Source organism: Neofelis nebulosa, chromosome 17, assembly GCF_028018385.1.
Source record: "Neofelis nebulosa isolate mNeoNeb1 chromosome 17, mNeoNeb1.pri, whole genome shotgun sequence".
In the NCBI taxonomy this organism is placed as follows: domain Eukaryota; kingdom Metazoa; phylum Chordata; class Mammalia; order Carnivora; family Felidae; genus Neofelis; species Neofelis nebulosa.
Genome location: NC_080798.1, coordinates 60551628 through 60576402, shown reverse-complemented (window position 1 = coordinate 60576402; position 24775 = coordinate 60551628). Strand labels below are relative to the sequence as shown.

At 50.7% G+C, this 24775-nt stretch overlaps 1 protein-coding gene across 1 annotated transcript in view; it reads right to left on the bottom strand.

The window, feature by feature from the left end:
- BANP (BTG3 associated nuclear protein) overlaps nucleotides 1-19106 on the bottom strand; it is a 112348-nt gene extending 93242 nt beyond the window's left edge. Inside the window, exon 1 of the mRNA XM_058707379.1 lies at nucleotides 18979-19106. The gene's annotated coding sequence lies outside the window, so the exon portion shown is untranslated. The remainder of the gene's footprint in view (nucleotides 1-18978) is intronic.
- Between the last annotated feature and the right edge of the window lie 5669 nt (nucleotides 19107-24775).

Here is a 24775-nt window from a genome sequence, read left to right as displayed (position 1 = left end):
CAGTTGTTTTAGGGCAGAAATTGTTCACAGAGCCGTTTCCGACATTAACCCTCGAGCGAAGCCTTGATGCTGAGTGTGATTTGGACGAAGTTGTTTCCGCACAGCCTCCCCGGGCAGCGACCTGACTCCGGCTACTGCAATTATTTACCAGCCATCAGAAGCACGCAGAGGGGCCAGTCTAAAGAGACACAGTCGGCGGAGGCCCCTACCTTGCAGGCCCTTGAGGTCTAGGGACGAGGACACGAACTGAGGGTTGGGAGCGTCCCGGGACAAATACCTGACAGTCTCAGGACGCCATGACACGACACAGACGCTTGGGACCAGACAGCAGTGCCGGGGAGGACCGCTACCGCTGAGGCACTACCGCACACCCGCCGCCCCAGCCCGCAGCCCGCCGAGCCGCCACCTGTCACCCCTCATGGCTCCTGTTGGAGGCTTCGAACGCACGCGAGCAGGAATGTCAAGCCCACCACGCCATAAGAACCACAACAGGGATTTCCATCCCCACGTAAGGACGTGGCTAAGCAGCACTCGAGGCGAAATCTCCAGAAACAGGGAAACCTCCGGGAAACTGAAATCATTCCATTTAGTCAAATCCTTTTGGATGGAAGTAGTACAGTAATAAAATAATTAAAAGCTGGTCTGCGGCAAGCAAAAAAAAAATCCGTATTTATTAGGCTGAGATATGTGGAAAAAACTCCGCTCGCTTCCTTTTTTCCTCCGAAATCCGTGTAGGCAAAGGACGAACTGGGGAGGAAAGGGACATAGTTCCATAAAAGGTCAGGGGCCAGATAAACAAGGACACTGGGAAGCAGGAAATCCTTCTTCCCAAGGTTTTCACTTCTTGGGAAAAGCCAGCCCACCGCCCCTCGTGTAAGACAGCCCCCAAAATGTGTTTACATTTAAAATTAGACAAAGAAGGCCAATTAAGCCTCAGGTAGCAGATCCTTCCCCTTAAGGTTGATAGGTTTTGGCTAAATGTGCCACTTTCACTCTTCCTTTCCAAAAACCACAGACCTCAAACATCCACCACGACACACGAAGGAGAGGTGGCTGGATTCCAGCCGCTCCCACAGCCCCCACGGCCCTAGTTCACACACGCACGGCACCCAGGACCCCCTTTACCGCCTTAAAGTTAGTGAGGCCCCCAAAGAGTTAATGCTTGTATGGGTGTATCTATCAGTAGTTACCATATTTGAAATTAGAACAGAAAATCTATGAATATTTCTTTATTCGTTTGGAAATTGTAAAAATCAACATATTCCATGTTAACATACAAGATAGTTTCCAGAACAACAGCAGCAGCAAAATCTTAGCAAGAAAAGGGCCACAGTGTGGCATATTCACAAATCTGTCTAATGTCAGACTTACTGGGAAGCAGCTGGATCCCCCCACGCACATCAGCTCCCAATCTGCTGCACTAGAACGAACCATCCTGGTTGACATACGTGAAGAAAATTCACCCTCACCCAGAGTGCTGCGGGGGCAGTATTGTACCAGCCTTTTCCGGCACCTGTGGATATTCTTCCTTAATCCAACAGCAAAACTCAACCGGTGTTTTATTTTTCTAAAGTCATGTTGCATTGAAACCCTATGAGTGAACATTTTACTTAAGTGTTTCAAAATTCATTGGTCTGGGGGCGCCTGGGGGGCTCAGTCGGTTAAGTGTCCGACTTTGGCTCAGGGCATGACCTCACAGTCTGTGGGTTCGAGCCCCGTGTCGGGCTCTGTGCTGACAGCTTGGAGCCTGGAACCTGCTTCAGATTCTGGGTCTCCCTCACTCTCTGACCCTCCCCTGCTCACACTCTGTCTCTCTCTCAAAAATTAAGCATTAAAAATTTTTTAAAACAAAAAATAAAGTTTCATTTAAAATAAAATAAAAATAAAATCCATTGGTCTGTCTTGCACTTTCTTTTTTAAATTTTTTTTTTTTTAACGTTTATTTATTTTTGAGACAGAGAGAGACAGAGCATGAACGGGGGAGGGTCAGAGAGAGAGGGAGACCCAGAATCCAAAGCAGGCTCCAGGCTCCAAGCTGTCAGCACAGAGCCCGACACGGGGCTCGAACTCACGGACCGCGAGATCGTGACCTGAGCTGAAGTCGGACGCTTAACCGACTGTGCCACCCAGGTGCCCCTGTCTTGCACTTTCAATGGATCTTTTACCCAAGTGCAACTTTGTAACATCACACACGGAACATTCCAGGTGTAGTTTATCATGTATTACCAAAAGCATCACATTCACTAACACTGATATCAGAAATACCTTTAAGTACTGAGAAGCTATCAGGATCTCGATGACAGATACACACTTCCCAAAATTCCAATTCCACTTGAAAACGCAAATTTTCTCACCAGTAATGGTGCCACAGTGGCTTTCCTTGAAGCAACAGGCTAACTTAATTCATTCAGTAAAGGGGCGCCTGGGTGGCTCAGTGGGTTAAGCGTCCAACTTCGGCTCAGGTCATGATCTCGAAGCTTGTGGGTTTGAGCCCCCGCATCGAGCTCTGTGCTGACAGCTCAGAGCCTGGAGCCTGCTTCGGATTCCGTGTCTCCCTCTCTCTCTGCCCCTCCTCTGCTCACACTCTGTCTCTCTCTCTCTCAAAAAATAAACAAACGTTAAAAAAATTTTTTTTTTTTAATTTATTAAGAAATACCCTCGGGGCACCTGGGTGGCTTAGTCACGAGCATCTGACTTCAGCTCAGGTCATGATCTTGCGGTTCATGAGTTTGAGCCCCGCATTGGGATCCTCTGTCCCCACCCCACCCCCCCGCCCTCTCCACCCTCTCTCTCTCTCACATTGAAAAAAAAATGCCCAGTTTGTCAGCTGTTCTTTTATGTGGTCCATGAGAAAACACAGCTAGTTGAGCTAGTAACACAAGTGCAGAAGGGGTGTGTCCAAGGCAGGGCTCCGAATCCGAAACACTGCAGAAGAACTTTCCATAACCTTCCTGTGTTGTCATACTGAGAATGAAACAGAGGGGTACTCGAGGGCTGAGACTTAATAAAATGAATTTGACTGCTTCCTCAGGGACATTCTTAGGTGAAAATGGCTGTTTTTAATTGCATGGCAGTGAAGAAAACAAGGACCCAACTGCGGCCGGGGGCTTGGCCTCTGTCGGGCCCAGGCAGCGGCCGCTTTGCCACATCAACCCTGCACCATCGGTGCAAGTGTCAACCCACAAAAAAGACAAATGACCTCTTAGGATCATTATGAAAACCATTTTGACCTCACAGAGCCCCTGGCAAGGTCTCAAGTCACCCATGTGGCTCCTTGGACCACACTTTGACAAACAGTGCTTTCAGATATCATAGCTCCAGAAAGAAAGCAGAAGAACCATGTATGACCTAAAGTGAACTTCAGATGTCTGCTATAAAATATAAACCATGAGTGCAATTACAAGCAACTTTCACCTGATTTACCAACTGCCAACAATAAACGGGAAAACACTGCAGAAGCCTGTATGTGTCTTGCCATAAAAATTTTGGTGCTTACATTAATGCATCCGTATTTTACTTCTTCCTTGGTAGCTATAAATTGTTCACACTGTCAAGGATTTACCCCGACAACACACAATTCTACCTGTGCCAAAGATGCGGGAGTGTGAGAATGTACGACGGATTGCAGACCTGAGAGCCGTCGCCTCGTTTCTTAGTCCTGGGACGAACTTTAGCGAGTGTCTGCGAACTCTTGTACGCGGCAGCAAGCGATCTCGCACTCATTCTCTGATCCTTCAAAAAATAATCACTAGGCACTGTGCTAAACAGCCACTCCAAGAGAAGAGAGCAGTAACTACACGTGACAAATGGGCTCCCCCTGGATCTCCCGCTTAGCTAGCGCTAAGAACAGGCCCAGGCAGGGGTGCACCGATGAGGCAGCTCCCCCAGCCCCAGTGGAGACCTGAGGGAGTCGGCAGAGGCAGGAACGAAAGGGATACAGGGACAGGTCTACTGGCCGGAACCCCTGAAAAGTCCACAGCATAAAACTAGGAGAGGCCTGCTCTCAATTAACCAAGACAAAGAGACCTGCCAGATGCAGCGAGGTCTTGGGGGAGGCAGGGGGTCATTAGCCATAAACAAATTTCAGGGGACATTTAAATATGGGCAGTATCGGGGTACCTGGGTGGCTCAGTCGGTTGAGTGTCCGACTTGGGCTCAGGTCATGATCTCACGGTTTGTGAGTTTGAGCCCCACGTCGGGTTCTGTGCTGACGGCTCAGAGCCTGGCTCCTGCTTTGGATTCAGTGGCTCCCTCTCTCTCTGCCCCTCCCCTGCTCATGCTCTTTCTCTCCCTCTCTCTCTCTCTCTCTGAAAAACAAATAAACATTCAAAAAAAATTTTTTTTTAATTTTTTTTTTTCAACGTTTTTTATTTATTTTTGGGACAGAGAGAGACAGAGCATGAACGCGGGAGGGGCAGAGAGAGAGGGAGACACAGAATCGGAAACAGGCTCCAGGCTCCGAGCCATCAGCCCAGAGCCTGACGCGGGGCTCGAACTCACGGACCGCGAGATCGTGACCCGGCTGAAGTCGGACGCTGAACCGACTGCGCCACCCAGGCGCCCCAAAAAAAAAAAAAATTTTTTTTTAAATATATGGGCAGTATCTTCAGTGACACTGAATACTGTTCATTGTTTAGGTATGACTATATAAAGGAATGCCCTTGCTCTCAGGACATGAGCGCTCAAGCATCTAGGGGTGAAATATAGTGGTCTCTCTGCAACTTTTTTTTTCAATTGAAAAAAGTTTTTAATGTTTATGTTTGAGAGAAAGAGAGAGAGAGCATGAGCATGGAAGAGGCAGAAAAAGAGCGAGACCCAGAATCCAAAGTGGGCTCCAGGCTCTGAGCTGTCAGCAGAGAGCCCGATGCGGGGCTCAAACTCACAAACTGTGAGATCATGACCTGAGCCGAAGTCGGACACTTAACTAACTGAGCCACCCAGGCACCCCTATGCAACTTACTTTCAAAAGCAGGAAAAAGAAAAAAAATAAATAAAAAAAAAAAAATAGAGGGCTACCAAAAATTACCAAAATGTGTCATTCTCACAATATTTCAAACTTTTTCGTTATTATTTGTTGCGGTGATCTGTGATCAATGATTATGACTCACTGAAAGCACCGACGATGGGTAGCATTTTTTAACCATAAAGTATTTATTTTTTATTTTTTTTGAGAGCGAGCGCACACACACAAGTTGGGGAGGGGCAGAGGCAGAGAGAGAGAATCCTCAGCAGGCTCCACACTCAGCGCAGAGCCCGATGTGGGGCTCGATCTCAGGACCGTGAGATCATGACCTGAGCCAACATCAAGAGTCAAGACGCTTACCCCGCTGAGCCACCCAGGCGCCCCCACAATAAAGTATGTTTTCATTAAGGTACGGACATTGTTTCTTAGACATACTGCCAGTGCACACAAGCCAACTACAGTACGGAGTAAACAAGTATTCGGGCCGGCAAACCCAGATCCCGACGTGACCGGCCGGCATCACCGCGGCACCCGCTCGACTGCGGTGGCCTGGAAGCCAGCCCACCGCGCGACCGAGGTGTGCCTGCCCACGCGGATGCGGCACGGCCCAAACACTACCCCTCTGTGAACCCAGACGAAGGACACACACCTGTGTACTCACGGCACTCTTCCGGCACCTGCGCCCTAGGTTCCAGTGAGGGGACGCAGCACAGAACGGCCGATCGCAACATGCTCAGGCTGACGGGCCACGCCGTGCCTGGAGGCCCCCCCCCCCCCCGTCGCCGGACACAGCCCCACGTCGCGGCGCTGTGCGTCGCTGGCAGCGGGAGCAACCGGCGCAGGGAGCTAGAACGACCCGTGCTATCGGCGCAGGGAGCTGATAAAAGGTCTTCAAACGAGTAAACGTTAGAAAAAACAAAAGCAAGACCCTGCCATCCACTCCGCTGCCACCACCTCCCACCACATCCCTCCCGTGCCAAACTCCCGAAGCACACTCTGGAAGCCCCCCGAGCGCATCCACAGACGAGGTCTCTTCCCTCTCCCTCTGAACCCCAAACAAACAACATGCTTTCCAACCTCACCGTCAGCTCTTCTCCGAGGGCCCAGACGGGAGCCCGGTATCCCGTTCCTGACTGCCCTTCCGCACCACCCCTCCCAGGTCTCGTCTCCCTCCCTCCCGGCACCTCTGCCCTCCCGCGAAAGCTCCCCGCCTTTCCCCGCGGGGCACACCCACCCCCCTGGGGCGCCGCCGAGGCCCCTCCCGCCTCCCAGGAAGCAGCACCTGGGACGCTGGACCGACGGAAGGCATCATCTCCCAGGGCTGCCGGCAGGCTCACACTTCAATGACGGGGGGCGACCCCATCCCCCCCGAATCCGTCCCCCACCTCGCCCTCACGCCTCGCATTTCAAACACGCCACGGCCCGGGACAACAAAATCCACCCGCCGCTTCCGCCGCTGACCTCTGCCCGAGCCGGCCCCCCACGCCCAAGCAGGCTGCTCGAGGAGGTACCGCCTCCCGGCGCCTCCCACAGAAGACCCCGCAGACAGTTGGGAGCTCTCGCCGCCGCGCCGCCGCCGTTACCCTCACTCTCCGACCCTCACCAGACCCTAGGGCTTCTTCCCGCTTGCTGATTCTGACCCGACTTCCTCCCTCTTCCTCCTCCTGTCTCCCGCTGCACCTGGTCCGCCGGGGGGCCGCTCAGCTGGCCTCCCCCCAGTCCCTGCCTCTTGCCCCTCTGACGTGCAGCATCGTCTCCCTGTGACACTGCGGTCGAGCCCACTGATCCGGCAGGCCGAGCGTCCCCTTGGTCCCTCCCGAAGCCCCACGCGGCTGCGGCGGGAAGCCGGTCCTCCCTCATCCGCCCTGTATGACACTCTTCCAAAGAAGGTTCGTCCCCTCAGAGCCCGGCTCGAGCGCCTCGCACGGCCCTCCTCGGCTTCCCCTTCACCCAGGCTTCAAACCTTCCCCAGTCTGGCTCCAGCCTGCCTGCCCATACACGACCTCCTCTAATTCATCTGCCCCACAAACGCGTGCGAGGTCAAATCCGCCCGCCCCCCGCCCCCCCCCACCCCACCGTTGCCGGACAGCCCTCCAGCCAAGTCCAAAGAACAGTATTTTGTGACACGAAATCCTATGAAACTCAACTTCAGCGTCCACAAAGAAAGCCTTATCAGAACCTGGCCACACCCAGCTGTTTGCACGTGGTCTACAGCTGCTTTGGGGCTGGGAGGGCTCGTCCATCCGGTGCTCAACCTCTCACTTTAGTATCAAACCACTGCAGCGTGCACCGGGCGGGAACCGCAAGGGCTCCCGGCGACCCTGTGAACACGCGATCCCGAACCTCGCGCCTCCAGTCCTTGGCCGGACAGCTATGTCAGTCCTTCAGCTACAGGACGGTACGAATCTTGGCTTGAATCATCTCACGGGGGACGAAAAGTCAAAAGGAAGCATTCACCACTTGGAGAATGCAGCTCTAAGACAGACTCTCTCCTAAAAGTTGACTGACTTGAACCTCTGTCGTTTCGGTCAAGACAGACAACACTCAGAGGTGTGGAGATGGGGCAGACGGCACGGCCGATTTTTGTCCCTCCGGAGAAGAAAGCCATGTTTCAAAGAGATATTCTACTGGTTTGGTCATCTACTGGGTGGTCATATACCTAAATCCAGCTACGGCGCATTCTATGAGACTGAATTAAAGGTAAAATTAAACACTTAGAGTCCTTTTCCCATTGACGTATGTTCGTTCATACAAGAACTATTGGCCCTAAGATTGTAAGAATCCGTACTCGCTGCAAATTGTTTAAAATCATCTAATAGAATTTAAAATTCTCAATTATCATTAAGTAACAAACAGTACGCACACATTACAACACCATGTGATAACAGAATCTATCGCCGTTTACAGTAAGAAGTGCGGGAGAAGTCACTTCCCTGGAGAGAACAAGAGGGTGTCTTAACCCTAAAAGCCTACATGGACGGCGGTCTGTGGAGTCCAGACCGGCCAGTTCCTCACGGCAGAAACACAAAGGCCACTGTGGCTTCTCGCATTTACAAGACATGTGTACTTTACAAGCACGGCCAGGCTTTTTCTTAGCAAGTTTACTAATTTCGAATACCTCTGAGTTCCTGGCCTGGTTCTAAAATTCCAAGATTCTGTGATGTAAGTTTACCACAAACAAAATTGTGACTTTATGCACATCTCTGTCAGTGAAATCAGCACCATATGAGCTTGACAAGCGTAAGAAGACGTGGGGCCTGAAAGGTCATGTGACAACAATTCCGTGTATTGAGTTCTAAGCACCATTATGAGCACTAGAGCATTTTTTTTTCCAAGTTTATTTTTTGAGAGAGAGCGTGCGTGCACACACACGAGCTGGGGAGAGGCAGAGAGAGAGGGGGACAGGGGATCCTAGATGGGCTCCCACGCTGACAGCAGAGAGCCCGACGTGCGGCTCGAACTCACGAACCTCGAGATCATGACCTGAGCCGAAGTGGGACGCGTAACCGGCTGAGCCCCCCAGGCGCCCCAGCAGTAAGGCATTCTGTCTTCACACCTGTTGGTGCAGGTCCCTGTGCCCCCATTTTACAGGTAGGCCCAGCCCTAAACGCTTCCCTTATGTGACAGGCATCATGAACAGTTATTAGGGGAAATGAGACCCCAGGGCCCTGAAGAAGGGGGGCTGGACGGGGGGCAGGAAGCAGAGTACTTTCCACAGAGACTCGCCCGTGTCCTGCTAACCGAGCCCGCCCGTCATCCATCGCTCACGTTTGCGCTTCCTGTCCGGTCAGTCCTTTGGCCACAGGACGGTACAAATCTTGGCTTTAATCACCTCGTGGGGAAAATCAAGTCAAAAAGAAGGATCCGCCACTTGTTCAGCGCAGCTCCTCTCCTTGTGACGCACTCTGCCGTTGAGTCCGTCGATCCGGCAAGCCGAGCGTGCCCCCGGTCCCTCCCAAAGCCATCCTTGTATCGCCCACCCGCCTCTCCTACGTCAGGGGCGTGCTGCGAAGCCTGGGGAGGAAGGTGGACAGCAGTCCGAGGGGAAGGACACTACAGCATCCTACTCTCCTTTCCCTACCTCGCAATTTCACAGAAACCGAACAAAGCCACTAGCATGTGCCTAAATGTCAAGGGAACCTGGAACCCTAGCCAGGCAACATACAAACAAAAGATTAACTCCCAACTTGGGCAGTCGTTACAATAAGCAACAATGACAGATGGCAGAGGCAGGGACATTCCCGGAGGTTTCTGATCCACACAACCTGTCAAGCAAGCGCGACCCCTCAGAGGCAGGGCCGATAACCAAGGAGAACCACTCACAGGATCCAGAACGGAAAACAGACCAAAGCCTGAGGAGACTGGCCAGGTTGTGTCCTAGACACTGGCTGACCCAAGCACAGCCCTCACGAGGGCTCGGTGGAGGCGGACGCCTCCCACGCCACCATCACCGTGGGGGCCAAGAATCTGTTTACATTCTTGGTACTAGATACAGCATCCTGGCACTGTTTTCCTTAAGATCGGAGTTCTCGATGTGTAACTGAGAGCAAAACAAAGAAGGAAAGGAACTGTACTTAGAACCCCAAAATCAACTGGATCGGGTCTAAGACAGAAACAAAAGTCCATGCAATCAAAACGTCCATGTAAAGCATGTATCCTAATTTTTGAAAGTCACATTTGTAGTCACATGTCTGAATCAAACTAGGATGCCTTCCCACTACTGCTCAAGAACACCAGGAAGCCTGTGTGAGACGCGAGGAGTTTGGATTTTAGGCTGCAAACAGCACTAAGCCCTGAAACTTGGTGAATGCTGGGCTAACGGCTTCACAAGTGCTCAGACCTGCCCTCCACACCAGCCTCCTCCTCCTCTGCAGGAGACATTCAAGAGTCTGCCCTGAGCCAAACAACCAGGACAAGGTGATCTGGGTCTCAGACCCCAACACTCCCCCTCCTCGAAACCGGCCCACACAACATAAGGCAATCCTATTAGCAACAGAGCCGAAATACATCTTTGGAGAGGACTGTCCCACCTATGTCAGAAGTGCCACATGGAACCCAAAACTCCAATCCAGACAGGCGCGGGGGAACCCAGTAAACTGGGACTCCAGTCGCAAATGCGGACAGGGACAGCAACATAGGAGCCAGGAACTGCTTGCTACATGCTAAGACAATTCCAAATGAAACTTATTTTTAAATGTTAAGAAAATCTATTTGCTACACTAAGAAAATTTTACTTTGATAAAAGAAACATGACATAATTTAGCTGCCTTTCAGAAACGTTTTCACCCTGGCCCATTAACCTGACTTTCAGGAGGGGAGGATGAGGGGGGCGGGACGAATTTCAATTCAGAAACCCAAAATATTTATGCTCTGATTAAACACACACACACACACACACACACACACACACACACACACAGATCCAGCCCTGAGTAGGTACCCCTGTAAAGTAACCCTTAACTCGCCCAATAGGGTTATATATACTTGAGGGCAACCTCAGGTAATTTAACCTTTTTAAAAATAACTCTAGCAAATGATACCATGTAAGGTCAGGTTCATTTCGGACTCACAATTCTAGCACGTTCTAATCACAGCTCACTTACACTTGGAACTAATGACCTGAGTGGACTTTTGAAAGAGCAGCACATTCGACCTCTTGGCTGAGTCTCCCACTCCTCTCTCAATAGAAGGGCAGAAGGAAAGGATTATTCAAAGTGACTTTTGTCAGCAATAAATTTGCACTTCTGACTTTATTAAACTTGCAGTTTGTGAGGAGTGTGGGCCTAATTTATAATTATATGGGCCAGGGCAAATATTCTTGGGGAAAAAGATTCATCAAAGTGCATACAAGAATCCCTTTTTGTTTTGCTATCAAGGACATTATTGGGATGACTAGTAAAACCTGAATTAGATCTGTTGCTCAGATAATAGAGATGTATCAACGTTAAATTCCAAATTTTAATAATTATGTTGTGGTTGTATGAAAGAATATCCCTGGTTTTTAGGAAACACCACATAAGTGGTTGAGTAAGAGGACATCATTACCTTACTCTGTACAGAAAAAAATACACACATATACAGCTGTAGTGAGGAGAGGTGATAGAGCAAATACAAAACAGTAACATCCGAGAAGACCGTTATAATTCTCTGTACTATTCCTGCAACGTCTAAGCCTGAAAACACCCAATCCCTAAGAGGTGCCGAGGCTTTTGCTCTCCAAAGAAAGGCAGTGAGGACAGAAGATTCTCATCTGAAGGGGACTTTGTCATCACTGTATTTCCGAAAGGCTGCCACCGGATCCTTCCTTCACAAGTAGACTTTTCTAAAATGAACTAAAAGTGTCTGACCTACGCTCTCAGTGCCTTCAGCAGATGAATGAGACGGCTTGGAGGACTTCTTCCAGATCACCCCAAAGTCTCGAGGTCTGCACTCGAGAGCAAGGCGCTCCCAGGGAACAGCACAGCAATCTGGAAGACGAGGACAGTGCTTGAACCGCACCTGGCACCGGCTGAAGTATTCCTATCATCTGTTACTGAACCCCCAGCTTTGACTTATTTCTCCAACTTGCATTAGCACTTCTAAGTCTAGAGCTTGGAGATTCACAAACTGTAGCCCACGGGCCAAATACTGCGTTTTTGTAGATAAGTTTTATTGGAAAACAGCGACACCCATTCTGGTCTCCACCCTCCAAGGGAAAAGCTGAGCAGTTGTGACAAGAGACCCCAAATCCAAAAAAAAGTTTATTTAATCTGGGCCTTTACAGAAAAAGTTTCCTGACTTCTGCCCTAGAGCTCCCAAGTGTTTAGTGACACTTGTGGAATCTTTAGAATCTCGAAACTGCCTTGAGACTGAGGGGTAAGGAAATAAGGAACTATTCCTGCAGAAGAGTAATCTTGACCTTCTGGAAGAGGGGCCTGCGCAACCACAGGACGGTTCGGTTGCCTTCAGGTCTCGGTGATCTTGCTGCTCCAACTCCTGTTAGCTGTAAGGAGTGACTTCTGATTCATATTATGGTGGATCCAGAGAAATCCCAACGAGGTACAGCAGGCCGAGTTCTTGAATGGTCCCCAGAACTCAAGACGCAAATCTAACCGCACTTTTTATTAGCAGCTATGCTTGAAGGGAACCCCAAGCAGTGTGCACCTGCTTTCTTCATGTCACCCCGTCAGCTTTTCTCCTAGCAGAGCATGATTGCAATTTTACATAAATTTAAACTACACAAATCTAAAATAACCTATGAAACCCTCACTTTGCAAAAAACGAACATTTTTTGCAGCCACTTTTAGCAGGTAAACAGGACGCTCAGCTTTCTTTGTCCAATTCCGTTTAAAAACACATGGGGTGTGAATTAACACGGCTTCAGCATCTTCAGGGAAGCATTCTGGCATAAAAGGCAGCCTAATGCAGCACCTTGCTCCCGAGGACCATCCCTGGCTCCTGCCGAGTCCACAGGATGGTGTGGCAGCAGACAGGCGCACCCCAGCCATCTACCTGCCGATGGATCACAGGGCTGAACCGTGGTGACAGCAGGAACCAAAGCCTGGGTCCACGGTTCCTGATCTGTCTTTGACGTGAAGATGCCCGAGGCCCTGGCCACACCCACCGGACCCAACTGCCACCCAGGGAGTCCAGCAGTACACACACATCAAGTTTTCACTGCCAGTGTCATCCAAACCCCTTTCTAGAAAGTTCAGAAAGGTTAAGCCAGGCTTCAAGTTATTTGGTGATTTTCTACCTTGTGAACAAAAGGAAAAAAATCACTACAGACCACAAGCAGCAGTTTTTGAAGCTCAGGATACAAATCTTTATTACTCAACAGTTTGTCAGTACAGGCTTCCGCCACAGTTGCTTGATTGGCTCAACGCATCCCGGGTTTCCTGACAGCATTCCCACCCGTGAGGGCAGGCCTCCGTCCCTACCTGGGCCCCCGTTCAACCCGCCTGCACTTTCAGCGCCCTACGTACGCTCGACTATTTTATCTGCTAATACAAGATAATTTAGGACAAGGAAATGGTAGTCCATTTCCACATATACATTCATGCCACCTATCTACTTTTTCAGTGACTCAATTAAAACATGTTCTCATCTCTGCCTTCTCTGGCCCTTCCTGTTGGATATTCGTCTTCCACGCTTCTGCACTATAAGCGACCTGACCTCCTGAGGTATTCTGGGTCACCATGGAGGTAGATGGCCCAAAACATTCAGTTATATTGGACACTTCTTGACCGTGGGTAGAAGTGAAAGGTACAGAAAAGTTAATTCAATATCGGAATCAATTTCACGTGATGTCACTCTATTTTGGACGTACCGTCCGCGTGTGGCTTAAGAAGTTCATGCTCCCATCACAATTTAATTCAAGAACAATCACAGGTTTCAAGGGATGGGAGGCTCCAGGTGCCGCCCCCAGGCTCTGCTTCCTCTGAAAGAGGCACACACCGATGCTCTATGACAAGGATGCCACACCTCACCACTGCACTGGGGGGTGAGGAGTCCAGAACTTCCTCCAGGGGGGGCAGTCCGGCCACAGCCCTGGACAACGGACAGAGCCAAAAAGGTGAGGCGGATAGCATAAAGTTGAATTATCAGCTGAAGCTCTAACGTGTAACTGGTTTCACAACATGCACAAGATGAAAATGGGAAACCTAAACGTTATTTGATCGCTACCCTGAAAAGCAGGCAGGACGGGACTGCTGTTTCCAATTCTTGCGGACGCGCTAAATGAGCTCCAGGCACTGGCCCCAGCAAGAAAACAAGGGTAGCTTTTTAGGAGCAAACTGCAGGGCGCTGGGGCCCGGTCCCCCAGGTCATGACTGAGCCCTGCGGTGGGCTCTGTGCTGGCAGTGCGGAACCTGCTTGAGGTTCTCTCCCCTTCTGCCTCTCTGGCCCTCCCCACTCACGTGCGCATGTGCACTCTCTCAAAATAAACTTCACCAAAAAAAAAAAAAAAAAAAAAAAAAAAAAAACCAGAAAGAGAGAGAGAGAGAGAGCAAATTGCAACAATGAGATCCCACTCAATATTTGCTCTCAAATTCCCTAAAACTCCCCCTCACAGCCCCAAAAGTGAACATCTCAGGATGCTTCAAAGTACTTCCAATGAACAATCCATTACGTGATCTTGTTTTTATGACCATCATATACGTGAAGTCAGAGAACACAACAATGATCTTTATTTACCTGTTATAGGGAGGACTTTTTAAAGCTTTTTATCTGAGACAGTGTCACCAAAAACCTCAACATGTATTTTCCCCCAGGAGCTTCTTCAAAATGAGAAAAATGTTTGTTTTCCAGATTATAAATAGCTAAACTGGTAAAGTTACACGCACATTTTAAAGTCAGTCTCGTGGGTTGTGTATTTAATGGTACCGCTAATGTTTTCAGAATTTATACAGTGTAGGTGAAGATCACAGGAAAAATGAAGGCGAACACTCTATACTGGGTGTTTTATCAATAAACCATGAACATAAACTCACCTAGGACCTGTGCCTGAAGCATCCATCTACCAATGCACAAATCGAGACTGTGGTGACCTCTTATTCTAGCACAGGAAGTATTTCCGCAGCGGCAAAGTGCATATACCACGCCTGCCATCTCTGCAAATGCAAATTCTAAGTCTTTCCCTGGTTTTCGAGACCTGGATGCTTCTGAGGAGCAACAGTTAAGATTTTGGTGACTGTCACTCAATCTGGGTTCACATGACCGCACTACGGGCACGCATTTCTCAGTGCAGGACACGGTATGTCTTATTACTGGTTAAGGTGGTATCTGTCAGGTTTTTCCACCGTGAAGTCACCATTTTTCCCTTTGTAATATATAAATCTCTTGGGAGAGATACTTGGGGCTATGTAAGTATCACAGATGGGAGGACACTTCAGGAGACATGACAACTAAATGCAGAGTGGGATCCTGGATTAGATCCTGAAACAGAAAAACGACATTAATGGAAAACTGATGAAATTCAGTCAGGTCTGTAATTTAGTCAATAGTGTTGTGCTAATGCTAAGGTTCTGATTTTTAAGGACACTTGATTATGTAAGAAGTCAGCGTTATGGCAAGTGGGTGACAGAAGAGGGAAGCGCTCTGAACTATTCCCCCAACTTTTCTTTAACTGTAAATTTACTTCAAAGTTAAAAGTTTGCAAAGTTGCAGATTCTGATTCCATGTCTGCTGGGGGCCTGAGAGTGTGCATTTCTCCCAAACACCTAGAGATGGCAAGGTCACTGATCCACGGACCACTTCACGTGGGCCTCGCTGGGCCCTGACAAATGCAGCTGATGTATTTCACCGTGCACAACTTTCAAAGGACAATCGACTAACATGCGTGGAGATTACGCTTTAGGGGCGCCTGGGTGACTCAGTCAGTTGAGCGCCAAACTCTGATTTTGGTTCTGGTCATGATCAGTTAGTGGGATCGAGCCCTTGGGATTCTCTCTCTCCTTTCTGCTCCTTCCTTGCTCGTTCTCGCTCCCTGTCTCAGTATAAATAAATAAAACACGGGGCGGGGGGGGGGGGGGGGGCAGGGAATAAAAATATTTTGAAAAAATACTGTTAAAAGATTACACTTCAAGTACAGTAATCACTGTTTAACTGGAGGCAAATCCTTAAACTCGGGCATGCTTAAGTGCTATCTTTGTACGAGGACATGGTGCGAGAAGCCGGTGCGACGTGCCAAGACTGAAAGAAGAGTGTGAAATCACAACGTTTTGTCTACGGTTGGCCTTCCCCAGCTGAGCTTGGCACTCCTCCAAGGCTGCGGAGCCAGAACCTCCAGCAGGAACGCACCACGTCCGCCCACACTGCAGTGCGGAGATGGCCATGGGGACAATGAGTAGGCCACCCATTCCACTGACAGAAGGCACCCATTACCAAGGCCACAGGGACGCAGGAGAGCAGAGTGACAAGAATGGGCTCTGGAATTCCTGCTCACAGTGAGAACTAGCCACAAAGGTGATCTCTGCTCGTCCCATTAAAATGACTTTTAGTCGCATGTAATAAACCCACAAGAAAGAAGACACGGGCCAGGTATTTTGCCAATTTCTGGGAGACTGAAAGGATCTAGGAGGACAAAGGAAACCACAACCTGGAGCACATAGGAATGGGTATGGCCAGAGGAGGGCTCTAAGCCTGTGGTGGGCCAGGACACTCAGCGAAGCAAGGGCTGAGCCTGCTCACAGAAGTTGGATCCCTGCACGGAAAAGCTATACAAGAGTCCTCCCTAGACCAGGGGGAGCAGCCCCAAATCAAAGGGGTCTTTCTTAAGCCGTAAGACGCAGAGGAAAAGTCTCTGGGTTCCGGCACTCAAAGTCCCACACAGTAACAAGTTCCCAATCACCTGAGGGGAGACCCGCACATTTTCAAAACCAGCCCCACAGACTCAGCTCTCTGCCTACTTTCTCTGGCCTTAGGCAACAATAATTACCAATATTTAAGGAGTATTTGCCATATGAAGTATGAAACCAGTATTTTTAAAAAGATGATGGCGACAGTGACACTAGAATAAGAAATCAGAGAATAAAAGAAATGAAAAAAAATCCTTACTGGTCTCCTCAAAGTCGAGAAGATAATGCATTCACAAAACAATAAACTGTGGGGGGAAAAAAACAGAATAAGCTCTTCGAAATTTTCAGTTGTGTTAATAAAAAATTTAAAAGATTGGGCAATATATCGAAGCCCCCTCCCAGAAATGAGAATAAAATGACAAAGGAAGAGGAGAAAGAGATTCAAGGGATCAATCCAAGATGTCCACCATCAAACTAATAAGAACTCCTGAAAGAGTAAAAGCGGAAACAATTCTCAAATAAATACGAAGAGAATTTCCCAGAGCTGAAAGGCAAGCCCCCAGAGGCACAGAGCACTCAAGGTGGGACTCCGCATCCTGGGGCACTTTGAAAATGCCCCTAACACCAAAAAGGATCCTAAAGGGTTACCCAAAAGGAATAAGGCTACTTGGCAGAAGGTTCTCATTGAAATGATGAAGAAAGCCATGATTACACATGGAACCTTGAACAAACTCAGATGTATAATACAGGAAAATATCGGCAGTACACTTGTAACTGGCCTACAGGGTAATCAATCCAGATCAGAAAAAGAGGACAGAGACCTGGGGAGAAGACGGGACACTGGAGAGATCTGGCATGCTTGAAAATTTAAGACAAAGAATCATGGGAACAGCAAATGCAAAAATACCAAAAAAAAAAAAAAAAGCCATTACCAACAACAGAAAAAAAAGACTGTAGGAGAGAGAAAATGCACCACTCAGCCTTGAAGCAAACAGTATTTGTACAGTCATAAACAATTTAACACAGTTAATTCAGGGGGTAGAAAAAAATGGCATCTGACCCGAAAAGCGAAATCATCTATCATAACAGAAAGTCGACAATGTGTAAAACTAATAAACTACCAACTTTCGCTTCAGAGCTATGGAAACCTTCCAGAAGGAACATTAAAAAGATTTCTTCGAGGAGAGAAACTGAAAGGCTGGACAGGGGACTGCTGCTTCTTAATGTTCAAGTTTTTCACCGACATTGTGCTGTGTATAAGACTTTGGTTAAAATAGCAGATACACGGGGAGATATATACATTTTAAAGCTCGAACCTCAGACAGACTGAGTTCAAAGCCTTGGCTCTGTGTGTCCCGGACGAGTCTCTTAACCTCTGTGGGCCTCCGTCACCTCACCGGATCGCTGGGACAAGAGACACTGGAAAGGATCAGCAGTCCCAGCCACAGCACATAACCCACAAACGGCAGCCATTTCTAAAAACTTAAAGCCAACGGACGTTGTCAGGATCCAACATCACAAGAACCTAACTCTTATCTTCACCGCGAGACGAGGAGAAAATGGGAGCCAGACCTACAGCAAGAACTAGTCTCGCGGGCGGTTTGCGGGTTTCTGCTACCACCGGGCGTCTGGACCCCGGGGCGGTCCCAAGGGCTGAATCCCGAGGGGCCGGGTGACCTACTTTCTGACCGCCTGCTCCCCCGCTTCCGGAGGACCACCTGACTACCCCCAGGTTCGCTCCCGTCTCCCGTGAACCGCCAGTCGCAAGTGTGCCCGAGAAGCGGCCGGCCCCTCCCACCGGCCACCTTCCCCCGGCGCCGCCGCACCAACGCCGCCGGGCCCGGGAGCGCCTTCCGGGGCGGGACAGGTAATTCCGAACGGGCCGCCAGGAGCCACTCCGGGCGAACAGACCCAAAGCCGGGCAAAGTCTCGGTCCGCAGACGCCCACAGGTGCGGGCAGCTCTTCCGGGAGCACTCAGGTCTTCAGTGAAAACCCAGCCCCGCGTGAAGGCGGCGTCTCCAAGGTGCTCACACGGTGCAGGTGGGACCGGCATCCGAGGCCGCACTTCCGAAGGGCCACACCAAACAGGCGGGGGGGGGGGGGGGGACCGAACCCCTAAATCTTCCCCCGCGGACGACCACCCCCCTGCTCCGGGAGCCCTCGGCCGAGCGGGGGCGTGCGCTCTCGCCCGCCGGTGCCCCAGGGCACACGCCGGCCCGGAGACCGGCCTGACAGCGGCCACCGGCGCGGGGCTCGCTCGCGGCGCCGTCTCCCCTCGTCCCCGCCAAGTGGCAGGGGCGGCCCCGCCACCGCGCGCGGCCGCGGGCGCCCGGTCCCCCGCCCGTCCCACCGGCGCGGCGCGCGGCACCCCGGGGGGAGCGAGGCTCGCGCGCGGCCCCACGCCCGGCCCGCCGCCGGGAGCGCCGCCGGGGCCAGGGGGCGGGGGGAGGGGCGGGCTCGCGGCGGGCGGCGAGGAGAGGCTGACGGGGGCGGAGGGCCCGCGGCGGGGAAGCAGCAGGAACCGGGAAGGGGGACCGGGGGAGCGGAGGGCGCCCACAGGGCCGAGGGCGGCGGGCCGTTGGCCGGCCGCGCAGGGCGTCCCGGGCGGGGGCGGCGGGCGCGGCGGCCGGAGGAGGGCGCAGGGAGGAGGGAGGAGGGGAGATCTCGCTCTCGCTCTCGCTCTCGCCCCGCGGGAAGGGGGAGGTGGAGACGCGACCGGCTGCGGGAGCTGCAATTACCGTGTGGGCTGCGGAATTCTCGTGGTGTTTGTCGGGGAGATGCGATAATGGCGTCCGTCCTCGCGAGAGAAGCAGCCGCTCTGCGCAGGCGCCGCGAGTCCCTCCCCGCGGCCCTCCGCCCTGCACCGTCTGCGCACGCTCCCTAAGCGGGGCGCGCCGGGCGCAGGGACGGGGCGAGGGGGTGGGGCCTGCCGCTCGGAGCCTCCCGCGCGCGCTTTCGCCCGCGCCGACGACCGCCGAGCATGCGCACGCGTCCTCCTGCCGCGCCCTAGTTTGGGCCTCTGAGGGTCCTTACCTCCTCAGCGTAAGCTCCGTCTCCGCGTTAGCGCAGTGGGAAGCTGCGTCGGTGGACCGTGAGAGGAATTTACATTTTTCTCTGAGGCCGAATGAATAGGAATCAGTTCTCCCCTCGACGACTACATATCCCAGAGGGCCGTGCGCGACCCGCTAGCGGTGCTTTCTGGGAATCGTAGTCCCTTCGCGTGCGCTGAGCCTGCCGGTACTTGTAGTCTCTCCGTACTCGGGTCTCCCGTCAGGGGCCGCGCCCGCGGCTGCTGGGACTTGTAGTTGAGACGCGGGGGTCGCGGCCGCTGCCGCTGGGGAGGCGCGCCCCAGGTAATAGGAGGTGCCCCGGGCTCCCCGGCGTCCGTCCACAGCTCCCGGCGCTCACGAGTGGAAAAACGTGTGTGTGGTTATGTGGCACATGTGCCGTATGTAACTAATGTGTTACCGTACGAGACGTGCGTCCGTAATGTGTAGGCTATCTTATGGACGAGCACGAATTCGGTGTGTGGACGTGTTCCACGTATGTAGCATAAATGCACGCTTGTTGGCACTCGTGGGAAGAAACCACTGAACTGTAGACAATCCCCAGAAACGATTCCTGCTGACTGCCATCAGCATTGCGCCTCACGTGGGCTGGGGTTCCCATTGCTTTTCCTTCTTCTCTCTACTCGCCTCTGTTTTCCGAGTTGTTTACGACGAGCAAGAACAAGGCTGTGGAGCTATTTTCATTTGGGAAAGAAAACGCTTCCCTGCAAGTTTCCTGCCCACTTCCCTTTTTGCCAGGAACAAAAAGCCCAATTCAGGGCAGTAACGCGCCGTGTGACCTTGGGCAACCTCGTTAGTTAGAATCTCTTCCAGAATTAACACCTGGGAGCTCTCCTAAGGCTGGTCATTGGGTTTCTTTGCAGGAAAAGCGCCTTAAAGAAATTCCAGAGAAGAGTCACAGAAGCTCAGTGCTGGAAGAGATGTTTATTCACATTGAAATGAGAGTTTTCCTGTCTACAGATGAGGGAAAATTGCTCAGCAAGGTCACGCTGCTGGAAAAAGACAAAAGCGGAGTTTGGAATCCAAAACACTGTGGTCTAGAGTCTGCTCATAGTGGGGGGAAAGGGTTGCGGAAGCTGAGCACACAGATCCTGAGAGATGAGTGGCTGCAAAATGGTTTCAGACGGCTGTGCCTTCTGTCCCACCCCTGCCTCAGTCATAGCCAAGTCTAAAACTTAACCGAGATTTCTTAGATACGTGCGTATCTGACTAGAACGCAGGTAACTGTAGACTGGCAATTTTCGTGTCATTTCAAAACATCACAAAGTTCCTTGTCTGTAGCTCCAGTGCGGGTATGGGTGGCCGGCTCCTTCCTGGCCGGGCCTTGCACGCTGCGGGGCCCCAAGCCACTGCTAAGTCATCATCAGACAGTAAGCCCATCAAAACTGTCTTTGTGCTTATGCCAGAGTCGCGGACTTCTCTTTCTCGTTGTTGATGACTCAGATTCATGCGTTTTACACTTAGCCACCCAGGAAGCTCCAATAAAGGAGAGTGTTAATATTGACATCTAGCTGATTAGCCACGGTTTTAAAAATAATTAAATCGCTGGCAGTTGGCAAAGCCAGCTGTCCACCAAAGAAGGGCTGCTTCCCTATTGCAGAGGGCCCTGCTCCACGCCAGTCAATTCGTACACGATTCCCGTCCAGGTTCTGGAGGTAATGAGGCTAGTGTCCTGTTGGTGGGGGCCTTATGGCCAGAGAGGGAGGGCACTCTGGCCTGGATGGTACCAGAAACAGGGAACCCCCTTCCAGTGTGCGCACTGGGCATTCACAGAGATCTCAAAGGCCCCAACAAAATTGTGCGATGCCATTTCCAGCAGACCCTGGGATCCTGCAGAAGCGTCCTGTTCCCGAAGATGTCATTAGGATGAAGCCAAGTCCATTATGCGCAAAACTCTCAGTTGCCCAGGAAAAAGCCTAGAAAACAGCACAGTTGTCTGTAAGAGCAGGGACATGGAGTTGGCCTGACCTGGGCTTGGAATCCAAGCTCTCCTGTGGCACATGTTGCACTGCCGAGGCCTCGTGAGCCTTGGCCGCCGCCTCCGGAAACTGGCGTCTCAGACTCACAGCTCATGGGAATATTGGGAGGATTCAAGGAAGTAGGGCTTGTAAAGGGTTTCGCAGAAGGCCCGACTCAAGAAATGATCGCATGATCATGTGTTAAGTTGCCATGCCTTGAGTCAGGCATATATCATAGTCCGTATTCTTTGTGAAGAATGTGAAGTTCAGGGAGGTTAACACCCAGGGTCACACGGCCAAGGCAGTGCTAGAGCTTTGAGGTGGAAGGTTGTGAAATCTGGCAGGAAAGGTGGTTAGGATATGGGCTGTGCGGGTCCCTGTTGGCCAAAGGATGCGTTTTGTCTTGATCCTAAAATAACCAAAGCCTTTTCAAGGTTTGGGACAAGGGTAGATATGATCAGATTTGCATCTTCAAAAGTTGCTTTAGCTGGAATGATGAAAAATGAATTGGGTATGGGGAGGAGGGTTCCTAAGTGAATTTGGGGGAGTACTTGAGGAGGCTGTGGCAGGGGTCCTGGCAAGAGGGGACAGAAGCCTGAACTAGGGTGGTCACAGTGGAGAAGAGATGTCATGGGATGAGATCAAAAGGACTTGACCCCCAACCTGATACTGGGGACGGAGGCAAGGCGCAGGGCTTGGGGGTGGCATCTGGGATGTCACCTGAGCCTGCAATTATGGGAAAACAGATGGATAGAAGCACCATTCCCTGAGATGAGCTCCGGGCACCACCAGCCGCTGACCACCAGCCACAGCTCTGGAGACTACCCCGAACAGTGCCTCTTTATAATTTGTCCACCTACAGGGGATGATCTGTCATTCCGCTCCTACCCCGGGACACCTTTTTCCGCCTCACACAAAACCACCTGCTGGGAAGAGATGAGGTTTGGGGACGAACGACGATAGAGGAGTCCGTGGGTGGTTCAGGGAAAATGGGAAGAAGCAACGCTCAGCAGGCACTGGAGCCCCGTCCCCCACTTACGTGGATTCTAGCCAGACACGAGACAGGCCACAGCCACACGTTCTGGTCCATCAAGAGAATTACGGGCCAAGAAGTACGTCAGCAACATGGTAGGATAGGAGGTCCCCCATCGCACACCCCCCTCAGCAACCATAATTCAACAGCCAGCCATGGCTGAAGCCTTCCTGGAACCCTGGGACCCAGCTCTAACCACTCGGCAGCCGTGGTCCAGGAACAGTCCCACCCACCAGGGGACACGGAGGGAAACCCACCCACCACATCAATACAATGAAAACCACACAATCATCTCATTAGATGCAGAAAAAGCATTTGACAAAATTCAGCACCCTTCGTGATAAAAGCTTTCAAAATAGCAATAAATGCGGTAATAGGCCTCAGCATAATAAAACCCATGTATGCAAACTGGTGTAGCCGCTGTCGAAAACAGTATGGAAGGTCCTCAAAAAATTGAACACAGAACTACCACGTGATCCAGCAACCACTTCTGGGTAAACATCCAAACGAAATGCAAACAGAAGAGACGTCCACACTCCCGTGTTCACCACAACTTCCTTCTCGATAGGAAGACATGGAAACAAGCTAAGTGGCCATCAGTGGATGAAAAAGTTGTGGCATAGGTAAAAAATGGAGTACTATTCAGCTGCAAGAAAGAGGGACATCCTGCCATTTGTGACAACGTGGATGAACCTGGAGGGCATCATGCTAAGTGATGTAAGCCAGACACAGACAGGCACTGCATGGTCTCACTTTCGTGTGGAATCTAAAAAAGTCACACTTACAGGGCACCAGGGTGTCTCGGTCGGTGAAGCATCCCACTTCCGCTCAGGTCATGATCTCGTGGTTCATGAGTTTGAGCCTCACATCGGGCTCTGTGCTGACAGCAAGGAGCCTGCTTGGGATTCTCTCCCACTCCGCACCAGCTCTCTCTCGCTCTCTCTCTCTCAAAAATAGATAAATAAACATTTTTTAAGTAAAATAAAGTAAAAAACAAGTCGAACTTCCAGAAGCAGACAGTAGAAGAGTGGTTATCAGGGTCATGGTGAGGGAGATGGGAACGCTGGTCAAAGTGTACAGACTTCCAGTTAAAAAAAGTTTTTTTAATGTTTATTTGTTTTTGAGAAAGAGAGACACAGAGTACGAGTGTGGGAGAGGCAGAGAGAAAGGGAGACACAGAATCCCAAGCAGGCTCCAGGCTATGAGCCATCAGCACAGAGCCCGATGCGGGTCTCAAACTGACAAACGGCGAGGTCAGACCTGAGCCAAAGTTGGACGCATAACCGAATGAGCCACCCAGGTGCCCCCGGTTTTAAGATGAATGCACTTGGGGATCTAACGTACAGTATGGGGACTACACCGTGTACTTGGAAGTGACCAAGACCTCAAGCACTCTCACCACAAAAAGAGCAATGCTAACCGTGTCAGGTGGTGGAGTTGTTCATTAACCTGCTTGTGGTAGGACTTTCATAGTGTATACGCACGCGAAATTGTCATCTTCTTTGTCCATTTTACTTCAATAAGGCTAGAAAATAAATTATTTTTTTAAAGTCTTCAGGGAGAACTCTATTCAGTCACTGCTGCATGGATAGGATGTCCTATGAATCTGGGAAATGTACCGAAACGTCCTGTGCCTTCTTTTCCACCCCTGGAAAGTGTGGTGTTGAGACCTCATAAAAGTCACCTGTGACATAGGTGCCTTTACGTACAGATTGTGACATGGACTCCACTCCTGGCTCATATTACCTCTGTGTGGCTCCGGACCAGTCACATGACATCCCTGGCCTCGGTATCCTCATCTGTAAAATGGGACAATAAAATCTACTTGGCAGAGTTGTTTCTAAATTTTGAAATTGACCATGGGACGTGCTCACCACAGCATCTGGCACAAAGGGGACGCTTCCCCTGATGTTGTTGTCAAACTTTACATCCATGCAAATGACTTGGAGGCTACCACTGCTAATGAGACATCCATAGCTGCCACTGTCGACTGCTCATGGGGGCCGAGTGCTGTGCCTTTACTGGATCACGTAATAACCCGCTCCTCTATCTACACTTTGCCAGGCCTGCTTGACTGCTTTTTTTCTCCGTCTCTCTCTCTTTTTTTTTATTATAGTTAAATACACATCACATAAAATTTACCATTTTAACCATTCTAAATACACACTTCATTGCTATTAAGTACCTTCACAAAGTTGTGCAACCGTCACCACTAACTTGTTCCAGAACCTTTCTGTCTTCCCCAAAACGGCTTCCCCATTATCCATCACTCCCGTACCCCCCAGCCCTGGCAACCCCTCACCTGCTTTCCGTCTCTATACATTTGCCTGTTCTGGCTATTTCATATAAGTGGCATCCTACAACTTGTGGCCTTTTGTGACTGGCTTCTTTCACTCATATGACATTTTCAAGGGCCGTCCATCCCCGTTGTAACGTGTGTTAGGCCTGCACATCTTTTTGTTGTTGTTGTTACTTA